A 7,687-nucleotide genomic window follows, 5' to 3' on the forward strand; every position below is an offset into this window, starting at 1 on the left:
TTCACTTGGAAAGGACATTATGCGTCCCAAATGCAGCAGATTGTCACACAAACGTTTTGAAATGCTTGTATTTCTACAAGGAAGTAACTAATAAGCTAAGCATCAGTTAATTACAATACAGTATCAAAACATAATACGGTACTTGTCACGGTTTCTTTCTATCTCTTACCAGGAAAGAGATTTGGAAAGGTTCAATGACGTAGTTTAATGGGTTATAACTAGGGCCATTTTTATTTTGACCTAAAAAATATTTTTTTGACTTTATTTTGACCTAACGAAATTGCTTATTTCTAGAGGCCACAGTCCTTCTTTGAATTGATACCAATTAGCCAAACATAATATTTTGTCGATTTCAGACCCTAACGTGTTCAATAAAAAGGTCTTGTTCAATAAAAGTTTGCCTTGATTGCGATGCTTGTTGTCGCTCCAATCCAGATCTATGGTGTTTACTTTTCCAGTGGCTTTCAACAAAATACTTTTTATTGCACTTCACTATAAACTCGCAAAAATTGCAGCGTAAATCACTCCGGGAGTTGCATTAAATTCACCAGGAAAGTCTCGACAAATTTGTCATTAGGCTATTCCTAAAATCCAAACTGTTGATCTTCGAAAAGACCACGTTTGTGAAGACAGTGTTTTATAAGAATAATTAAATACGCAACAATGAATAAACAATGGACAATTTGCGATAAAAGTTACTGCTGATCCAAGTGGGCACTGTGACACATTTCCTGCTTTTATGGGTTAATATGGTTTAATTGTGTCGCAGTTTCTGATTTACAATGCTTCTACGAGGATTTTGACAAAAATTACTCTCAAGAAACACAGAAAGTTTGTCAAAAGCCATAATTTGACAAATTTTGATTTTATTGAAAATTTTAATTTTATTGTCAATTTTGACTTTATTTTGACCTATAAACTTTTTAGAAACAGCCCCCTATAGGTGCTGAAAACAACTTTATTCTTTGATTCGTGGACAGACGAGGTCCTTAAAAAGTTTTGACTTTATTGACTTTTGCGGGCCCTAGTTATAACTGAAAAGCAGCCAATCAAATGTCGAATAGTTCTACTAGTGAAATGATAATGAAAATTCTTGAAGGACTTTAACGAATGGTTCAGCACTTCCAGCAACTTATTCAAATAGAATAGTAACAGTGAACAGCAATAGATTCCAACGCTTACAACTATTAATCGAGTTTAACGTAATCCACTCACAGCTTCTCATACAATGATAATTTCAATCAGAAATTGTATTAGCACCAACTTTGCTTTACTCGTATTCAATAACTTCAATTCTCGATCGACAATCATCTTTACGTCTATTACCAACTGCCACTACTACAATAATAATCTCTCATAATAAATACGCAAATTACACCACTATTTATAGCAGGTTGTTTGGTCTAGTAACTTCGAGAAGGTTACATAATGTTACAGAACTCTTGTTCTGTCATGTTGCATTGCACCTGCACGTAAACATCTTTGTGATGGCATAAACTCTACACCTGGCAAAACATGAGAAGCAAGCAAAAGAAGCTTCTAGATTTGCACGTAGGGTAGTATATGTTCTACAAATAAGTCACGTAATAAAGATTTCGCAATCAGAGATCTACTGGTAAACATCCTTATGACGTCATGACAAACGACATTTGGCAATTGTGAAAAACAAAAGAATATTCCAGGTTTGCATGTTACAGAATGATCTGGAAGAAGGCTACGTTGCATAATAAAGATTTCACAATCAAAGGTTACTACAGGACAGTAACCGATAACAACATATTACATAAGAATTTTACAATCAAAACAGCACGTTCTGTCAAGATACAAAGCATCCCGTCGCGAGGCCTTGCACATTGATTGTGACAATACTTGCTCTTTATTTATAGCTATCGTTAGCCTAAACTTGGTTGAAATGCTTCCGTTTTGTGAGATCTTGCCTAAAATAGCTCTAGAAATTTGCGCTGACGCCGTCAATTTCTTTAAGAGCTGACGCAGAACTTTTTACGCAGTAAAGTTTTTAGGCAATTCGCGCTGACGCCGTCAATTTATTTCATTGACTCGTACAACACTGAAGAAACGTGCCATCAAACACCATATCATGGACACGGAGTGTTCTTTTTGCACAGATCGAAAATTCTCTGCTGACTCATTTAAAATTTTACGCATCCCAATTTGATACCAAAATTCAGCAAGCAGTGTTAATCAAACACTATAAACAAAATTTAAACAAAAATTTCTTTGCTGGAGGCGCGTCCACTCTACTCAACATTTACTCGATGCATCACGCTCCCTGTGGTGCAAACTTTTTTGTAGTTATTTATGTAGTTGCCTTTTCCTAATGTAATTTTACCTTCAAGAAGTTGAAACTTATTGCATTTTTATAGATATTTTCAGGTTTCTGATGAAGGCTTAAGTTAGCCGAAAACGTTCAACTGTTAAAACTATTTGTAACTATGTAAAACATATTGTTATAATGCTCAGCCCTGTTGTATTGTTGTGTCTTATTCATATCAAACCTGTAAGCAAAAGGTATAAATGGAGAACATACAAAAACTTCATTTTTGGTGGCGGGTTTGGGGGGGGGCTTGAGCCCCCTTAGCCCCATGCTGGGTGCGCTACAGCTTGGGATGAAATGATACGATTCAAACATTAGTGAATAAAATGTTTTGGCCTATTTTTCAAGTAACCAGGAATCGAAGAGTTATAATTCCGATAAAATTCCGACGAGAACATGTTTTCTTTTTCGCACAGTTCGTACCTAAACATTGCAAAGATAACAGATTTATTAATAGCATAGAAAAATGCAGAAAGTGACAACATTCAACGGTTATTCTGGAAAGTCACTAACCGACGTTTGTTGTCAGGGAAAAATTCTTTGTGGAGAAGCGTTACAAGAGCAGATAATGATTTATCTCTTCTGGTGCTGATGTATTCCTTCATAGTCCTTTTCTGTCGCTCCACTCCATTGTTGATGTGAAACGTGATGCTGACCTTATCAGAACGGTAGCCTAAAACCACACCCAACGCTGAAACCCACCAACAAGTTTACTATTTTATTGAACTAGCCTACTATTTATTTGCATTTAGGGTAGTTTCAGTTTGTAGGGACACGTGATATTCAGTGTTTCAACTTTGTGCAAAATATTTTTCTCCTACTATATTTGAGTTTCTTAAAAAACTCACTTGTTGTGTGCAAAGATATACTGTAGTAGGCTAGTGTAGTTAATGAATCGTTTTCTACGCAACAACACAACTGCAGCTCAGGCCCGTAACTAGGGGGGCGAAGCCCCTCCTGCAATAATGTTCGTCCCCCTGGAAAAATGATGTTAATTAGCTCTGTTCGCTAACTTTTCAGTTTTATACCCAATTTTCTTGTGTTGTTTAATTGTAAACATTGTTTGTCTAATGTTGTGTTAGACAGACTCGAGATTTATTGCTGGTAAGATCCAAAGTAGGCCTATCGCCTACCAGTTTCCTACTGAGCTAGGCAGTGTGATAGCCGATCAGTAGGCTATCCAGGATAGGCCTACTGTGTAGCTGACTGCCACTCAGCGTTATTAAAGTACCGGACAGCCACCTCGGCATTTGCGTTCTAGGTATGCGCAGCCTATATAGGCTACTTGCAGTTTGAAACTCAGATTGGCAGACAATTCATGGTTTTACACATCTGTTCGTGCCCTTTCAAGAAAAAAAATGAAAACTTTTGGACCGTGAATCGCTCATTCCACTATATACGAAATTGAAGATAAATATTCCATCAGAGATGGAATTGAAGGTAGATATTCCATCAGAGATTGAGCGATGGAACGAAGCCATCCAAACCATCGACTTCTCACACTCAAACCGCACAGCATGGAGCATCATTAACAACCTCACTGGGCGTTCAGCAAACTCTCCTCGCCAGTGCCTCGTTTCTGCAAATGCCATCGCTTCTCAGCTAGTGCAGAAAGGGGTTTACAAGACAAAGAACCGCAAGGCATCCCGCCTTGTCGCCAAGAAAGTATCTGCTCTGTGGCGAGTGGAAACACCACAAGAAGAAACAATCTCTAAAGATTTTACTCCAGAAGAGTTCGCCACCGCCCTCCACCTAGTGAAGCCACACTAGTCTCCAGGGTCGATAAGATCTGCCCTGAGCTTGCGCTCCATGCTGGCCTTGCACTCAAGTCAGTGACGTAGCCAGGAAAAAAATTTGGGGGGGGCCAAATATTTGATGATCTGAAGAGAACAACAAAGTGTTTGATTTAAGCCATCGCCACTTGATGTGCAGTGGCGTATCCTGGTGGGTTGAGCAAGGGAAGCAATGAAAGTGGTGGGGGGTTAGAGCGTGCCGAAGGCACGCGTAATCTAGGGGGGTCCGGGGGCATGCTCCCCCGGAAATTTTTTGAAAAATTACACTCAAATAATGGATTATAGCGCTTTCTAGAAACACTTTTAGGGTAATATTTGTATGAAATTTATTAGCAGATAATCAGCTATTAACTTATTAAAGGTAGCTCTTACACACCAACGGGCAAACACTGCGGCTAAAATTAGACAACACCAAAAACTCAGCTACACAAAAACTCAATAACTACACAAAAACCCAACAGAGTAAGCCTTTCTGAAATTGCTTTCACAAATTAGTACAAAGAAACGTAAATCGCGTAAATTTTGCGCGATTTACGATTTGCAAAATTTATTGGTGTCTTTCTGTGTGTCTAAAACAAGTCCTTGGAGGTGTTAATAGCCAGATGTCTTGGAAAACGTTACAAATTTCTACAAATTTTATTACATTTTCAACAAAGGGCTCACCCAGCCAACAAGCCCATATGGGCCCCATATACTATTTTAATGGGCTTGTGGGCATGTGGGTTCTATGTGGGTTTTTGTGTTTTTACCATATGTGCCCAATATGGGCTTTCTTGCAGAATGTGTTGCTAAATGAAAAGGTGGAATATAAAACTTCCAATCTTCAAATGCGTGATCATATAAATGCATTTTAATAAATTTAGCCACATAAAATTATTGATCATGGGCTAAGCATGAAATATTGATGGGCTTCCCACTTTGTTTATGGGCAGACCATGGGCTGCCCACTGTGTTTATGGGCAGACCATGGGCTGCCCACATTTTTTATGGGCAAACCATGGGCTACCCACATTTTTCATGGGCAGGCCATGGGCAGCCCACATTTTTTATGGGCAGACCATGGGCTGTCCACATTTTTTATGGGCAGACCATGGGCTACCCACATTTTTCATGGGAAGGCCATGGGCTGCCCATATGTTTTATGGGCAGACCATGGGCTACCCACACTGTGATTCAAAGGTTTGTGGGCAATCCATACTAATATGATATACACCTCGATCAGAGTTTGTCTAGACTTTGAGACTTTTTAGTTGTCTCAAACGACTTTTATTGATCTTTTAAACAAACACAAAATGAAATTGAACAAGCAAAATTACTGGGGGCACCTTGCTATGCATTGCGCAAAGCTCACTGCTTGCAGTTGGAGCACTTTGGCAAGGTTGGCCGTAGTACTATTTTTGGTGCTTACGTACCACAAATAGGAAAATGTAACACGGAGATATATACCTTCAAGGTGCCCCCAGTATACCTTTGCGTATAGCAGCCTTAGCCCTTACCTACTCTTTAGCAGAGTACTCTGCACCTGTTTGTTGCCCCAGTGCTCACTGCCATAAACAGTGCCTAGCGCGCAGTGGCCGGATACCTGCGCCCCACACCACTGGACAATCTCCCTCAGAGTGTCCCACTTTTAGGCGACTTTTCAGGAAAATTAGGTTCGGGTCAAATTCTGACTGGATTTTCGTCACTGATTTCAAAAATGACGTTTTTTTTCATTATGACGTCATCTTGATGAGCCAGCTAGCGGATATTTGCTATTTTGGGCCTATCACGAATATGGCAATTTTGCTTGGGTTTTGCTACAGTGATGCTTTTATTTCGATTGTTAATCTGCGCCACCTTGTTTAACAATTAAGTACAGTGGTAGTAGCTAGTGTAGTAGTGGTACACACTCTTGAATGTCTCTTCCATGTAGGCTAAATGAGATTTATTTTACACACGCAAAAAGCATTTTGAAAGGCAAAGTGAAAGGCCCTCATGCATACGAAGATGGTGGTTTGATGAACATAATTAAGAAAATACCAAAACTTAAGCCCAAACATCTGAAAATCCGACAAGATTGAAAAGTTTTCATCACAGCTATAGCCGCAAATCGTTTAAAAGCCAAGATCTTATGGTTTTCTGAGCACAAGAAAAAAAGCTAAAGATTCATCTTTTCGGAGCGACCATATGTGTCTTGCTCTGGCAGCTCATTTAGTGATGGATGTTCCAGGAAATTTGAAACCCCTACTTTTTTATCGTCAAGAAGGCGTGTTGGATAACAACAGCGAGTGGTTACTTAAGAATGCTGATTTTTGGGTATTGTGTTGAGCCTCAGTATATCCCCAAACTTCAACGTATGGTTTCTTTCATTGTTTGTGTTTATTTGCCAGCATTTTTAGTCATCCATCTTAAACCTTCCGCTGCTGAAGGTCCCTCAATTGTACTGTTTACAAGAAATTTATTACTTGCATATAAATCTGTTGATGAACCAGTATTCAACGGTGCTCTGAAACATTTCGTTAAGCATGCATCCCAATGGTTGAGCCCTAAAAACGTTGCTTTAAGTTCTCACGCTGAAGCTCCGCCTTTTGCTGCTGATGCGGCAAGATAGAAAAGTTTTCCAAGAAACGTTGATATCGAGCAGACGCTTTTGAAGCGTGGCAACTTACGTGATTTTTTCTCTGAAGAAAGTAAGATGGCTCCATGCATTGCATGTTTTTCATCTCCATCAGTGTTTTGGCGTATGATCAACAACAATTGAGAAACAGAGCGCTTCATTGGCAGACTGAAACGCGTTGTGAACGGCTTGATTTGAGATGACCAAGATGATCTGGCTTGCGCATTTGTGCTGCTTTGCACAGTATGGTTTTGATTGAATTTTTATCTTTATCCTCGGACTGGGAAAGCTTCTTGTAGACTGTAGAGCTTAATCCTGGCAGTTTCGCATACTTGTAGAGGCTTTGAATCACTGACGCAGGCCCGGTCACCGAGATTGACAGAGTGAAGTTTCCGATTGTTGAAGTCTTGTTGCCGGGAACTATTCCATCCATTAGATGCCGCTGAATGGAAAGCAGTCCTTAACGTGCGTTGCTCAAGCGCACACCCCGAGAGTCGAACCAGCGCCGCTTGATCTTGAAGCTTCTTCGTTCCAGAAGTGACGCGCTAACCAATTGAGCAATGGTGTGATAAATAATCCCATTGAACTGTGTTGTGTTGTTGAATGGTGTTTTTCTTTGATAGATCTTTGAACGAAATGATCAAGGGTTTAAAGTTGGCTAGTATTAGTAATTGCAACATGCATGTAGAAATCAGTGCTGAGGTATATAATCGATTGTAAATACAATATGCTGGACTACTACCACTATACTTAATTGTTAAACAATGTGGCGCAGCACAGCAACTTAACAACCGAAATAAAAGCGTCACTGTAGCAAAATTGCCGTGTTTCTCATTTTTTTGTCCAAAAATTAGCAAAAACATGTTTTTTTCAAAATAACTCCTTTTCTGTTGCAGTTAGCGTTTCATATTGTATTGACAACAAATAGGAAATCGTCCCTTTCGGTCATTTTGGCGCAAGTTC

The sequence above is a fragment of the Aplidium turbinatum genome, chromosome 3 (assembly GCF_918807975.1).
Source record: "Aplidium turbinatum chromosome 3, kaAplTurb1.1, whole genome shotgun sequence".
In the NCBI taxonomy this organism is placed as follows: domain Eukaryota; kingdom Metazoa; phylum Chordata; class Ascidiacea; order Aplousobranchia; family Polyclinidae; genus Aplidium; species Aplidium turbinatum.